Raw genomic sequence first — 16,731 nt, forward strand, 5'->3', positions numbered from 1 at the left:
TCAGAATCTGGCCCTACGGGAGGGCTGAAACTTCGGCGGAGTACTACGCACAAACCGTACATCGGATCGAGCTGAGATTTGGGGGTTTTGGAGTCCATCCCTGGTCGACCAGGGCCAAGGTGGCATTTTTCTAAATAGTGGGCCCCACACACGTGCGGCCGAGATCACACGCATGTGCATTTGGGCCATTGTTACTGTCCACGCGTGCGGTACTTCTTTGGTTCGTCTCTCCTCTCTTTCATTCCGCTTTTAGCCAAAATCCCTAAACCTAACCCTAAATTACTCAAATCTCCAATTTTATGCCCCTTTTCTTACCCTAGGGTTCCTTGATTTGAAATTGGTGAATCCCTTGGATTAGGGACTGATTACTATGCATGTGTGGATGATTATTTCTTATCTTTGAGTATCATTTGGTTCATAATTTTTATTGATCCAGCCCTATCATGTGTAGGCCTGGACCCGCATAGATTCCCCTTAATTGAATGTTTGGACTTTCATGTGGGATATGGAATTTGTGTAATTGTTTCTGAACTAACGTGATCTTAAGCCTGAAATCTCGCATATCGTACTTGAATTTCATGTCTTGCATTAGGGGGGCATCATTTTGGTGGTAGGAATACTTGGGGTGGTCGTGATACATATTTTCGTGGCAGCCATGGTCTTGGGCATGGAAATCAACAGTGCTCCCATTATGTGCTTCCCGACCACTTAGTTTATACGTGTTGGGACCTTGTTGGCAAGCCAACTTCGACGAATCAAGTTCGATCTTTTGATGATGATTTCTACAACTATGTAGTCAAGCTCATCTCAGTTATTCCGAATCAAGTACAATAAGTGATACAGTTACAGTGTCCAAGGATGAGTATGCCAAATTGCTAAAAGATCGTTTAAACCATGTGTCCCCTCCACTGCTACTCTTGCTCAATCAGGTATGATCTTCCTTGCTTCCTCTAAAACTGTTTCCTAGGTTATTAATTTTGGAGCTGTAGACCATATGATTGGTAACTAGTGTCTTGTTTGAGTCTACTCCTATTTCCTCTATAACATTAGCTGACAATACTTCAACCCATGTGTTTGGGTTGGGTATTGCTTGTCTTACTCCATTTCTTCTATTGTCATCAACAGTATATATACCTAGTATGTTCTCAATAAATAAGCTAACTAGATCTTTGAATGGTTCTGTTGCGATCTATCCCTCCTATTGTTAATTTCACGATATAAAGAAGGGGAGAATGATTGGTGAAGGGCATGAAGTGAATGGTTTTTATTATCTCGACAATGGAATAATTGGAGCGGCATTGCAGGCAATGTTTTACCTCATTAGTGGCATTACAAGCTTCACCCTTCATTGAGTATTAAAGAGTCTTTTTTTGACATTTTCTTATGTGTTGTAATTAAAATGTGAAGTTGTGAGTTAAACAAGCATCATAGAGTCTTATTCTCGCCTTTTTGTGGACAAAATGATGGGGACATCACGTGCACACGCGCACTCACGCCGCCTCCCCTACGCACGTACGTATGTAGAAGGAGGACCCCACCATTGATCTGGCTCGATGACGACGTCCAGGGAGGACCTCCTAGCTAGAAGTCAAGTTTTGGTTCAGAAAAGTGGCCGGAGAGTCAAGAAAAGCCCACCATGGGATCTCATGATCATGGCCCACTCGTCGGATTGGTTTTATATTTTAGGTTTTGCTTATTGTTATTATTTAGAACATCGTGAACGCTTTAGATTTCCTTGTTTGATTTTTATTTTAGTTTACTTCATCGCCAAGTAATAGGTGTCGCACATGGTGCGAGTTTTTGGGTATAGGATTCTCCCTATAAATAAGCACCTCTTGTAGTTCTTTTCATTCATTGAAGTTAATAAAAAAATTCCTGCTTTATTTTTCTGCTCTCTTCGTGAGTTGTGGAAGAATTCAAAAGTGGGTGCAAAGCCCTCCCTTTTCGAAGGGCTAACTACCGTGGTGCGAAGCCACATCGATCCCAATTCACCCCCATCTTCCATCATCTTTTTTTTTTCATCTTCCCTTACCATCCGTACTTCGAATTTGTCCTTTTGTTGCATCAGATTTCGGTCCGCAGGCGAGCTGAAACTTCGGCGGAGCACCACCCACAAACCGTATATCGGATCGAGCTGAGATTTGGGGGTTTTGGAGTCCATCCCTGGCCGACCAGGGCCAAGGTGGCCTTTTTCTGAATAGTGACCCCACACACGTGCGGTCGAGATCACACGTACGTCCGTCTGGGCCATTGTTGCTGTCCACACGCGGGATCATCTTTTGCCTCAGGTTTTTATCCTCTTTTATCCTCTCATAACCGTTTTTCATGAATCCTAACCTTAGATTACATGATCCCTAATTGATTTGCCCCTTTTTATCACCTTAGGGTTCCTTGAATTGAAATTAGGGAATCCCTTGGATTAGGGACTGATTTTTATGCATGAGTAGTAGATTTTATTTTCCTTTGGCATCGTTTGGTTTATAATTTTTATTGGTCCAGTGCTAGCCTGTGTCGGCTTGGACCCGCATAGATTCCCCTTTTTAATTGAATGTTTGGATTTTCATGTGGGACGTGGAATTTGTGTGATTGTTTCTGAATTGGTAGGATCTAAGCCTGAAATCTTGCATATTATATTTAATTTTCCATCTCCTGCATCAAATTTGGTATCAAAGCCTAGGGTTCTTGTAGGGGAATTCATTACATGTTTAGGGTTTGGTTGTTTATGTCCATTACGCATCAATTCTCATCATATATGGCTGTTTAGAGGTCCATAAACCCTGCAATAAGCTGCTGAAATTTTCTGTTATCCCCTTATTTGAATTATTTTAGAAATTAACTTAGTTTTCTATTTCTAGGTTTAGAAACTTTCCTTTTCTGTTTTTTTATAAACTAATTTCGTTTAGAAACTTTCTTAATTTGTTTTTAAAAACTAATTTCCTTTCCTTTTTCTTTTTTAGAAACTAATTTACTTTCCTTTTTCTTTTTTAGAAACTAACTTACTTTCTATTTTTAGCAACTTTCCTTTTTTCTTTTTCTTTAGAAACTAGGTTGTTTTTTTAGAAACTTTTCTAATTTGTTTTTTTTTTTTTAAATTTTTTTTTAATTTTTTTAGAAGCTTTCCTAATTTGTTTCTTTAGAAACTTTCCTTTTTCGTTTTTTAGAAACTAGGTTGATTCTTAAAAATAAAATAAAATAAAATAAAAAATCTCTTATATTTTGACAACTATATTGCTGAATTTTGGTTGGCACCCTACACTAAACATGGAACAATTGCAAGAGTCACTAAACAAGTTGTCCCAGAAGTTGGAGTTTATGATTAAGCGCTTGGAAATGGACCAATGCTTTGAGCAGCTTGATGAACGCATTGCCCGACTAAAGACCATCGCCAGGACAAACCCCACCATTGGGGTAGATGTCCAATCTCAGGCAGGTGGCCTGAAGGATAGACCAATGAATGGAGTTGGCCAAGGAATCAGTTATGAGCGTGCACCCGTGTACCCGCCCCATGAGGGACATCAAGACCACTATTTTGAGGGGTACAACATGTGCAGCCTTGTGACTAGAGAGAGTGCACCAGATGTTAGTGTAGAGTTACCCACTGAGGTCATTCCGGTAGTGGATGAGTTTTGTGATGTTTGTCCTGATGATCTACCGAATGAGTCCCCTAGGAGGGATATAGAGCACACTAGAACATGGGACACCGTAATACCTACAACCGAGTTTACGTTGAATAATCTTGTCGATAGGTCCACAAGTCTAAGTCCTCGTGAAGTCGTTACTGATTATAAACCTAGGAAACTTATTGATCTTGTCCCTATGTCACTGTCCCATAGGCCGTCAAAGTCTGCAAAGTCTTTTACGCATCACATTCATTCATGGCATCAAGAAATCAGGCAGAAGATCATGACTAATAATGAACATTGCACATTTTTTACAGACCAATATAAATGTTTTAAAGGATTCAATATTGGGGACTCTGTGATGGTCTGCATCAGGCTCGAGCGGTATCCTTCGAGGGCCGTTCGTAAGTTACACGTGTGTAGCGCTGGACCCGTCAAAATTATAAAACGAAACGGTCTCAATGTGTATGAGGTAGATCTTCCACCTTCCATGGGAATTAGTTCCACATTCGATGTGGAGGATTTAGTTACTTTTCAGGGGACCACTGATACTTTGTCCGGCCCTTCGCCCACCCATCCTGATTCCCCATATTTATCCCTTGAATCATGGCCCCTTCCCAACCCATTTTCCCAGCCTCTACCTCTCATATCTACTTTTCCTAACCTTTCTTCCCAGCCTCTACCTCTCATACCTACCCTTCCCGACCCATTTTCTCAGCCTCTACGTCCCATACCTACCCGTCCCGACCCATTTTTCCAGCCTCTACCTCCCATACCTACCCTTCCCAACCCATTTTTTCAACCTTTACGTCCCATACTTACCCGTCCCGACCCATGTTCCCAGCCTCTACCTCCCATACCTACCCGTCTCGACCCATCTTCCCAGCCTCTACCTCCCATACCTACCCGTCCCGACCCATTTTCCCAGTCTCTATCTCTCATACCTAACATTCACACACCCAAAAAGGAAATAGAGGATATCCTGGACCATCAGATAGTTTTAACGTCGGACGGCAGGTTTCAGAAGTACGTGGTTAAATGGAAGTCACGCCCAGCTTCAGACAGCACGTGGCTCACTGAGGAGGACATTCAGAGACTTGATCCTGACATCCTGGAGCGGCTCAGGAGTTTTATTTCGCTAGTGGCGAAATCTTTGTGGCCGGGGAGAATTGATGGGGACATCACGCTCACACGCACACTCACGCTGCCCCCCCTACGCACGTACGTACGTAGAAGGAGGACCCCACCATCGATCTGGCTCGATGACGACGTCCAGGGAGGACCTCTTAACTAGAAGTCAAGTTTTGTTTCAGAAAACTGGCCCGATAGTCAAGAAAAGCCCACTATGGGATTTCATAATCGTGGCCCACTTGTCGGATTGGTTTTATATTTTAGGTTTTGCTTATTGTTATTATTTAGAACATCGTGAACGCTTTAGATTTTCTTGTTTGGTTTTATTTTAGTTTACTTCGTCGCCAGGTAAAAGGTGTCGCACATGGTGCGAGTTTTTGGGTATAGGATTCTCCCTATAAATAGGCACCCCTTGTAGTTCTTTTCATTCATTGAAGATTAATAAAAATTCTGCGTTTTCCTACTCTTTGAGTTGTGAAGCCTAATTGGGTGCAAAGCCCTCCCTTCATCGAAGGGTTAACTACCGTAGTGCGAAGCCATATCTATCCCAATTCGCCCCCAACTATCGCCATCTCTACTACCCATCTTCTACCATCCATTCTTCTCATCTCACCCCATCATCTATACCTCGAATCAATCATCTATTACAGCAATTCTCCTCTCTACATCAGAATTTCAGAATTTGGCCATACAGGAGGGCTGAAACTTTGACGAAGCACGACGCACAAACCGTACATCGGATCGAGCTGAGATTTGGAGGTTTTGGAGTCCATCCCTAGCCGACCAGGGCCTAGGTGGCCTTTTTCTGAATAGTGGGCCCTACACACGTGCGGCTGTGATCACACGCACGTGCGTCTGGGCCATTGTTGTTGTCCACGCGTGCGATACTTCTCTGGTTCGTCTCTCTTTTCTTTCACTCCGTTTTCACCCAAAATCCCTAAACCTAATCCTAAATTACTCAAATCCCCAATTTTATGCCTCTTTTCTTACCCTAGGGTTCCTTGATTTGAAATTGGTGAATCACTTGGATTAGGGACTGATTACTATGCATGTGTGGATGACTATTTCTTATCTTTGAGTATCGTTTGGTTCATCCAGCCCTATCATGTGTAGGCCTGGACCCGCATAGATTCCCCTTAATTGAATGTTTGGACTTTCATGTGGGATATGGAATTTGTGTAATTGTTTCTGAATTAACGTGATCTTAAGCCTGAAATCTCGCATATCATATTTAATTTTCATGTCCTGCATCACAAAAGGAGTGATAGTCCTTTGTCTTTAGTATATTTGGATTTGTGGGGTCCAATTTGTACTATTAATTTATTTGGTTTTAAATTCTTTATTATTTTTGTGGATGGTTATTCTTGTATGACTTGGTTATGTTTAATGAAAGACCGCTTTAAAGTGAATCTTGCTTTAAAGAATTTCATATCAAAGTGCAAAGACAACTCAATGCTAGAGTGTATATTCTGCATTTAGATAATGCTAGGGAACATAAATCTAATGAATAGTCAATTTATATCTCTCATCTCATACCATTATTCGTCAAACTTCATGCACACACGCACCATGGTGTTGCTAAATGTAAGAATCAGCACTTAATTAATGTGTCTTGGACTTTCTTATTTAACATGGAGGTTCTTAAAATGTTTTAGAGCGATTCAATTTTAAATGCATGTCAAATAATAAATCAAATGCCTTCTTCTGTTTTGGTTAGTAAGTCACCTTTTTTCAGTTTTATGTCTTGGTAATTCTATGTTTCCGGTCCCTCCAAGGGTGTTTAGCAAGGTGTCCCAAATTGGTTACGTACCGGCTGTAACGGCCAATACGTAACGGTAACAGTGGTTACTGTTACTCGATATGGGGCTGAAATAGGGAGGTCCAGAAAATGGAACGGAAACGGCCTTGCCGTTATAAGGCATAACGGCTGTTATGAGCCCGAAATAGTCGTTGCGGGCAGTAACCCTAAAAGAAATTTATTTTTTATTTTTTTAAAAGAAAGAAAAAATGAAAAAAAAAAAAAAAACCGAACCTGATTCTTCTTTCACTTCTTCTTCTTCTTCTTCTTCTTCTGTGGCATTGATGCAGCTTCTCGCGGCGCCGGTGCAGCTCCTCCTCCTGCTTCTTATTCTTCTTCTTTCCCCTCTAGTGCGGATCCCTCTCCACCCTCTCTCCTGTTCCCTCTCGTTTTCTCCTTCTCTCTTTTTTCCTTTCTTTCCTCTTATTATTATTATTATTATTTTTCTTTTTCCCTCTCATTCCTATCTCCCTCTCTCTGTCTCAAAAAAAAAAATGAACGGGTGGTGTGGTTGTTTTACAGCCACGCACCTTATTTTGTTAGGTAGTCTGGCCGCTTAGTGCACTTGCACTGTTTTAGTGCATGCGGCCCACCTTGATTTGTGTTGTATTATATGTCCATGCCACCCATTAGTTTTTCTTGATCATTTCAAGGCATGGTCCCTAAAATGAAGCAGATCCAGATCTCAATTGGACTGCACGGTAGGATTGATTGCCCACTGTTAAAAACTTATTATGGCCCACTGTAATGTTTATTTACCATCGAAATTGTTGATAAGGTTGCATGGACCTGGATAAAGGAAAATACATGTCGCAACTTATAAAAAATAATAATAACGAACAACATCAACAACAACAACAACAATAATAATAGAAGTTTTAATTGTGGGAATTCAATCCCTACTGTGTGGTCCACCAAAGATTTCGATTTGCCTCATTTTTTGGACCATGCCCTAAAATGAGTTGGCAAAAAGGAAGGATAGCATGGATATACAACAAATGCATTAAGGTGAGTCCTATGTTTAGGGCGTCATTCACTAGTGGTCCACCTGAGGTTTAAATCTGCTTGATTTTTTGGATCATGCTTTAAAATGAGTTGGCAAAATAGATTGACAACACGAATATACAAATACATCAAGTTGGACCCCAATTTCAAGGCCTCACTCACTAGTGGTACACCTTAGAGCTGGATCTCCCTCATTTTTAGATCATGCCCTAAAATGATTTGATAAAACGGATGGACGTCATTGATATACAATACATACATCATGGTGGGCCCTATGTACATGGCCCTAAAAATTGTCCATAAGGCATACATTAACTAAAAATTAATAAATTAAATTATGGCACTATTGTTGCCAAGTCACAATTCTAAAATTAAATTGTTTAAATGATTTTTACCGTTAATTTGCAAACACTTGTTTTTCTGAAATAACATCATTTGATATTTTTCATTCTTCATTGTTCAATAAATATCCACCAATCCATTAGTGAGATAAGTGCCAACAGATTGCATGAAGGCACATTATGGCTTTGTGAAGCAAAGCGATGTAAGCGTTCTTGTGTTAGTAGTGTATGTGGATGATATCATTGTCATTGGTAGTGATAGTTTATGTATTAACAAGTTAAAGACATTTTTACAGCAACAATTCTATACAAATGACTTGGATCGTCTTCGATACTTCTTAGGAATTGAGGTAGCAAGATCTAAGGTGCACATTAATTTGTCACAATGGAAATATAATGGGGACTTCACGCACACACCTGCACGCACGCCGCCTCCTACGCATGTACGGAAGGAGAGGGAGGGCCCCACCGTTGATCTGGTTAGATGACGACGTCCAGGGAGGGTCTCCTAATTAGAAGGAGTTTTGGTTCATTAGAGTGGGCCCAATAATCAAGTAAGGCCCATCATGGGATCTCATGATCGGGGCCCACTAGTCGGATTAAGTTCATATTTTAGGTTTTGCTTATTTATATTATTTAGAACATCATGAATGCTTTAGATTTCTTTGATTGGTTTTTATTTTAGTTTACTTCATCGGTAAGTAATAGGTTGTGCACATGGCGCGAGTTTTAGGGTATAGGGTTTTCTTATAAATAGGCACCCCTTGTAGTTCTTTCAATTCAATGAAGATTAATAAAAATTGCTGTATTTTCTTGCTCCTTTCCGAGTTATGAAAACCTAATTGGGTGCGAAGCCCTCCCTTCTTCGCGGGGTTAACTACCGTGGTGCGAAGCCACATCTATCCCAATTCGCCCTCACTTTCTTCCATCCATATTTCTCTTCTCCTACAAGCATTCCATCTGCAAATCCATCAATAGTTGCAGCCGTTTTTCTCTCTACAGCAGATTTCCAGAATCTGGCCTTGTAGGAGGGCTGAAACTTCAGCGGAGTACCACGCACAAACTGTGCATCGGATCGAACTGAGATTTGGGAGTTTTGGAGTCCATCCCTGGCCGACCAGGGTCAAGGTGGCTTTTTTCTGAATAGTGGACCCCACACACGTGCGACCGTGATCACATGCACGTGCGTCTGGACCATTGTTGCTGTCCGCGCGCGGGAACTGTCTTCCGGTTCAGGTTTTCTTCTTATTTTACCCTCTCATACCAGTTTTTCATAAACTCTAACCCTAGATTGCATTATCCTTAATTTATTTGCCCCTTTTCTCACCTTAGAGTTCCTTGAATTGAAATTGGTGAATCCCTTGGATTAGGGATTGATTGCTGTACATGTGTGGATGATTACTGCTTATCTTTGAGCATTGTTTGGTTTATAATTTTAACAGATCTAGCCCTAACATGTGTAGGCTTGGACCCGCATAGATTTCCTTTAATTGAATGGTTTGGACTTTCATGTGGGATATGGAATTTGTGTAATTGTTTCTGAACTAACGTGATCTTAAGCCTGAAATGTTGCACATCATATTTGAATTTCATGTCCTGCATCAAATTTGGTGTCAGAGTTTAGGGTTCTTGTAGGAGAATGCATTACATGTTTAGGGTTAGTTTGTGTAAGTCCGTCATACATCCAATTTCATCACATATAGCTGTTTAGAAGATTGTAGTCCCTGATATTAGTTGCTGAAATTTCCGTTAGCAAGGAGTTAGCAATTCACGTTGCTGTAACTTTCTGTTAGTCCTTTATTTCGACAACTATATTGCTGGATTTTAGTAACACTACGTAGTTTCCCTCATATAGTCTCATAGGATCATTTAGTCCCATTTAGTTGCATATAGTCATCATAGAAAGTCCTTAGGTGGAGTTAGCAGTCGTATGCCCCCATGTACGGGTCGTGGTTGGTTTGCACCCTACACTAAACATGGAACGATTGCAAGAGTCACTAAATAAATTGTCCCAGCAGATTGAGTCTTTGGGTAAGCGCTTGGATATGGACCAATGCTTTGAACAACTTGATGTGCGCATTACCCAACTAAAGGCCTCCGCTAGGACAAACCCCACTATTGGGGTAGAGGTTCAATCTTAGGCAGGTGGCCAGGAGGATAGACCAATGAATGGAGTTGGCCAAGGAATCAGTCATGGGCATGCACCCGTGCACCCACCTCATGAGGGACATCAAGACCACTATTTTGAGTGGTACAACATGCATGGCTGATTCCTTAGCATGCACCTGTGCACCCACCTCATGAGGGACATCAAGACCACTATTTTGAGTAGTACAACATGCACGGCCTTGTGGCTAGAGAGGGTGCACTAGAAGCTAATGTAGAGTTACCCACTGAGGTCATTCCTGTAGTGGATGAGTTCCGCGATGTCTTTCTTGATGATCTACCGGATGAGTGTCCCCCTAGGAGGGATATAGAGCACACCAGAACATGGGACATCATACTACCTATAGCCGAGTTTGCGTTTAATAGTTCTATCGATAGGTCCACAAGTCTCAGTCCTTATGAAGTCGTTACTGGTTATAAACGTGAGAAACCTATTGATCTTGTCCCTATGTCACTGTCCTAGAGGCCGTCAGAGCCTGCAGAGTCTTTTGTGCATCATATTCATTCATGGCATCAAGAAATCAGGCAGAAGATCACTACTAGTAATGAACATTATGAATTTTCTGCAGACCAGCATAAATGTTTTAAGGAATTCAATATAAGGGACTCTGTGATGGTCCGCATCAGGCCCGAGCGGTATCCTTCGAGGGCTGTTGTGATGGTCCGCATCAGGCCCGAGCGGTATCCTTCGAGGGCTGTTCGTAAGTTACACACGCGTAGCGCTGGACCCTTCAAAATTATAAAACGAAACAGTCTCAGTGCGTATGTGGCAAATCTTCCACCCTTAATGGGAATTAGTTCCACATTCAATGTGGAGGATCTAGTTGCATTTCAAGGGGCCATTGATGCATTGTCCAGCCTTTTGCCTAACCATCCTGATTCTTAGACTTTTCCCTTGATCCATGGCCCCCTCCCGACCCATCTTCCCAGCCTCTACCTCCCATACCTACCATTCCGGACCCATTTTCCCAGCCTCTACGTCCCATACCTACCCGTACTGGCCCATTTTCCTAACCTCTACCTCCCATACCTACTCTTCCCGACCTTTATTCCCAGCCTCTACTTCCCATACCTAGCCTTCACACACCCAGAGAGGAAATAGAGGATATCCTGGACCAACAGATAGTTTCAACGTCGGACAGCAGGTTTCGGAAGTACTTGGTTCAATGGAAGTCACGCCCAGTTGTAGACAATACGTGGTTCACTGAGGAGGAGCTTCAGAGACTTGATTCTGACATCCTGGAGCGGTTCAGGAGTTTTATTTCGCCAGTGGTGAAATCGTCGCAGTTGGGGAGAATTGATGGGGACTTCACGTGCACATGCGCACACACGCCGCCCCCTACACACGTACGGAAGGAGAGGGAGGGCCCCACCGGCGATCTAGCTTGATGACGACGTCCAGGGAGGACATCTTAGTTAGAAGACGGAGTTTTGGTGCATTAGAGTGGGCCCGATAATCAAGTAAAGCCCATCATTGGATCTTATGATTGGAGCCTACTAGTCGGATTAAGTTCATACTTTAGGTTTTGCTTATTTATATTATTTAGAACATCATGAACGCTTTAGATTTCTTCGATTGGTTTTTATTTTAGTTTACTTCATCGGTAAGTAATAGGTTGCGCACATGGCGTAAGTTTTGGGGTATACAGTTTTCTTATAAATAGGCACCCCTTGTAGTTCTTTCAATTTAATGAAGATTAATAAAAATTGTTACGTTTTCTAGCTCCTTTCCGAGTTATGAAAACCTAATTGGGTGTGAAGCCCTCCATTCTTCGAAGGGCCAACTACCATGGTGCGAGCTACATTTATCCCAATTCACCCCCACCTTCTTCCATCCATATTTCTTTTCTCCTACAAGCATTCCATCTGCAAATCCATCAATAGTTGCAGCTGTTTTTCTCTCTACAACAGATTTCCAGAATCTGGCCTTGGAGGAGGGCTGAAACTTTAGCGGAGCACCATGCATAAACCGTGCATCAGATCGAGCTGAGATTTGGGGGTTTTGGAGTCCATCGCTAGCCGATCAGTTCTAAGGTGGCTTTTTCTGAATAGTGGGCCCCACACATATGCGGCTGTGATCACATGGACGTGCGTCTGGGCCATTGTTGCTGTCCGCACGCGGGAACTGTCTTCCGGTTCAGGTTTTCTTCTTATTTTACCCTCTCATATCAGTTTTTCATACCCTAACCATAGATTGCATTATCCTTAATTTATTTGCCCCTTTCTCACCCTAGGGTTCCTTGAATTGAAATTGGTGAATCCCTTTGATTAGGGACTGATTACTGCTTATCTTTGAGCATTGTTTGGTTTATAATTTTAACAGATCCAGCCCTAACATGTGTAGGCCTGGACCCGCATAGATTCCCGTTAATTGAATGGTTTGGACTTTCATGTGGGATATGGAATTTGTGTAATTGTTTTTGAACTTACGTGATCTTAAGCCTGAAATGTCGCACATCATATTTGAATTTCATGTCCTGCATCAAAATATGTGATAGATTTATTGGCTAAGATAGGTCTTCTAGGAGCCAAACCACTCGACACTCTTATGTACCCAAATGAGAAGTTTAGTTTAGATAAGGGAGAATTAATTGATGATCTAGGAAGATATTGTTCTTTTGTCGGAGAATTGATTTACTTAACGATCACTCAACCTAATTACTAGTTTATGCATTCTCTTCGTATTCCTCATATGGAGGTTGTGTTTCATATACTCGAATTCTTAAAGGGAGCTCTTGATCCTAGTATTTTGTATAAGCGCAATGTCCATGTTCAAGTAGAAGGATATTCAGATGTAGATTGTGCTGGTTCTCCATTTATAGGAGGTAGCCTGACTATATGAAGTAAGAAGCAAAGTGCAGTGGCCCATTCAAGTAGAAGGATATTCAGATGTAGACTGTGTTGGTTCTCCATTTATAGGAGGTAGCCTGACTATATGAAGTAAGAAGCAAAGTGCATCGGCCCGTTCAAGTGTAGTGCCGGAGTACAGGGCAATGACTCATGCTACATGTGAGCTTGCTTGGTTAAAGAGGTTAATGGGTGAGTTAAGTTTTATTGTTGATATTCATAATTCTATATTGTGATAATCAAGTTGCTTCTCATATTGCCAATAAGCCCGTTTATCATGACATAACCAAACACATCGAAGTTGATTGTTACTTCATTAGAGAAAAAGTTGTGAGTAAGGATATTTGCACGCCGTTCGTCAAGTCTTAGGATTGGTTGGTAGACGTGTTCACTAAGGCTCTTGGTCGAAGCATTTTGCTTGTCTCTTCATCAAGCATTATGATATATATGCTCCAACATATTTAGGCCTTCCATTATGAGTCGGTAAGCTGGTGAAGCACCCGTGGGATAAAGTAATTGAGAAAATTGCACATGAGCTCTCAAGTTGGAAGAGAAGCTATCTATCTATTGTGTAATGTATCTCACCCTTAGGATACAGATACATTTCGGTTATTGCACAGGATATACTGGTTGTACTTGTATTGTGTAATTTATTGCTTTTGTTGGGAAACGTGGGCAAACATTGGGAAATTGGTCGAATTTTTCAATGAAACCTCAAGAATTGTTAAAAAAGACACCAATACACACTTAGAAATAAAAAAAAAAAAAAAAAAATCACAAAAAACAAGTGCACGTAATATGTTTCCTTTATATAGCGTCCAAATCTATGCACTGTTCAACTGAATTGATGCAACCATATTCAAAGTCAATTCATAAAATTTATAAATGTAAGAAGATATATATGGAAACACAAGCATTGCATTCAAAAGCAAAAGAGGAAGTAGAAAACTAGAAAATACTAATGAATTTTGGAAAAAAAAAATTATTTTTTAAACATTTTTAATTATTTTTAATTAAAAAAATTAAGTTTTTTCTAAAAATTCCCAAATTGAATGTAAATCATGAAACTCCAAATCCATAAATTTTCATGCAAACCATGAAGAATCTTAGACTTAGCATTTGACATTATTTACAACACAAAAAAAAATGAATTAAAACTAAAAAATGCACACCTTTTAGAATCTGGCCTCAAGAATCTTCTGATCACGATTTTGGAGAACGAAGTTTTACTTCCAACATGCTAGAGTAGACTAGTTGAAATCAGCTTACAATGCAATGGGAAGAAGGTTTTTTTTTTTTTTTTTTTTTTCAAAAAAAGAAAAAAAACTGATATTTTGAAATTTTGAGGATTTTTTTTTTTTTGACAAAACAACAACGGTTTTGTTTTATCCTATTGCATTTGGTATCGATATATCGCATGATACATTAAAAATTTATAAAGGGATAGTGGATATATGACATGAATATGATATCACGATATCCAAGATATATCGCAATATTATGCGATATATTACTCAATGCCATGAAAAATGGATATTAGAGCTGGCTTTCGTAAGATATATCAGTGACGTTGCAAGATACTAAAAACACTACTTGGGGGAAGGATTATGGTGATTAAGGAAACTTTGTCCAACTTGCTATTATAATGTTTTTGTTCCATTGTCTGGCTAGCATTCCAAAAAGAATCGAAAATTTTTGTAGTAACTTCCTTTGGATAGGTTCAGAAGAGCAACGTAAATTCTATCTAATGCAGTGGATTGAGGTATGTAAAGCGATTGAGGGATGCACGAGCATTAGGGATCCTAAACAAATGAATTTGTTCTTGTTGGATAAATAGCTTTGGAGGGTTTTTTTTTTTTTTTTTTCCTTTTTAGAAAACATGGGGAAACATAGGGAAAATGGTGGGATTTTTCAGTGAAATTTTAGGAGATGCTAAAATACACAAATTTGCATATTTAGGAATAAAAAATTGTAAAAAGAATGCATGCATAATAAGTTTCCATTTAATGGGGGCCTAAAAGCATGTGTTGTTGCAAGAAACTAATACAACCATCTCATCTATCCATCCAACCATCCAAGCATCCATTAATATTTTAGAATATCGATAACACACGATATTTCATTGAGAAATCGTTAACAATTGGAAAGGAAATGAAAGATTGTGATCTCGATATCGCCCATGTTGCGATAACAATAATGATCACGATATAATCGATATTATCGTCAACAATTTGAACACTGCATACAACCGTGCGTCCATAAAAAATGTGCAATAGATTTTTTTTTTAATAAACAAAATTTTGGCGATATCGATACTCTGGCAATATTATCGAAATATCGCTGATACACTGGCGATATAAGCGACGCCTGTAATTTACACAGTCGAAAATATCAGTGATATCAATACATTGGTGATACAAATGACACTGGAATTTACATGATTGAAAAGATTGATGATATTTATACATTGGCGATACTTAGCGATACATCGTCGATACCTGGAATTTCTGATACTATCAGTAAGATCGGCTACCAGTGTTATCAGTATCGCCGAGCTGGAGATACGGATAATATCAGGAATATTTCTATAATATCAGGGATACTCCGAAGAATGGTGGTGATTTGGTTGATTTGGGGTGAGCGTAATGAAAGATTCTCTGGAATCAACGTCATGATCTGTCCGAGGTGTTTAGGAAAGTTGGATGTCATTTCTTGGGCTGTCTCTAGAGCTGTACATGAATTGAACCGAGTCGAGCTTGGCACAACTCGGCTCAGCTCGGCTCGGCCAATAGCTAACCTCAGCTTGAACTTGGCTCGGTTCAGTTAGTAGCTCAGGCTAGTTCAAGCCGAGTTCGAGCATATGCGACATTTTCTCAAACACATAGAGGGCATCTTCATTTTTTTCACAGAATACAAAACAGTAACTGCATCATCCATGTATTTCATCAAACATTGGGTGGGCAACATCAAAATCATGATTTGAGGGCAGTTTTATAATGTGAATTTTATTTTATTTTGTAGTGATTTGTTTCGTATCCATTCCTTTTTCGCCACTAGCCAATCCTGTGGAGAATGTATACGCCCGAAACCGCACTTCATTGAGTCATTTCATCAAACACTTGGCGAGCAGCATCAATATCAAAATAATCGAGTCACCGAGCCGATTTGAGTTGAGGTTCGATCCGAGTCGAGTCGAGCTCAGGCAAGCTCAAACTCAAAAAATCAGCTCGACTCGGCTCGAAATTTTTTCGAGCTAAAAAAATCAGCTTGACTCGGCTCAAACTTAGTTTTGAACCGAGTCGAATCGAGCTTTTTCGAGTCGAGTTGAGCGAGTTAACCGAGCTAACTCGGTTTGTGTACAGCTCTAGCTATCTCTAGCATGCATCTCTTCTTTCTTGTTGCATTGTTTGTATCCTCTTGGTCTTGTTTGCAATTACCTGTGAGGTTTTTCCTCACTTCCTAGTCAAATTGTCATGATTGCTCATAATAAGAAAGGTATAGATGGATCAATAATGATGAAGTAGTGTTGGTGAAGAATTTACCTCAGTCATGGGTTGGCATTGGTCAGGGGCTAGAGTTCCACGGTGTTTCCAAAGTCAACTTGTTTCGGGCTTGGAAATATGTGATTGTTGGTGGGAGTACAATGACAAAAATCAAAGCTTGTTGGGATTCGCCTCTTGCTGGTTTCTGAAACTCAATTTCATGGGTGCTCTTTTGGCATTTCTGGTCCATCTGGCATGGTCGTATGGATGAACACTAAGGGTGGAACTTTGATCACTTGTGACGAGGTAGAGGTGTAGGTGATACGGGTCGTGATTTATTT

The 16,731-nt window shown here is 40.4% G+C and overlaps 1 protein-coding gene across 1 annotated transcript in view; it reads left to right on the top strand.

Moving 5' to 3' along the window:
• Positions 1 to 16,731, top strand: part of LOC131253368 (6-phosphofructo-2-kinase/fructose-2,6-bisphosphatase) — a 118,958-nt gene that overhangs the window by 57,987 nt on the left and 44,240 nt on the right. The gene's annotated exons all lie outside the window — the stretch shown is intronic.

Source organism: Magnolia sinica, chromosome 8 (genome assembly GCF_029962835.1).
Source record: "Magnolia sinica isolate HGM2019 chromosome 8, MsV1, whole genome shotgun sequence".
NCBI lineage: Eukaryota > Viridiplantae > Streptophyta > Magnoliopsida > Magnoliales > Magnoliaceae > Magnolia > Magnolia sinica.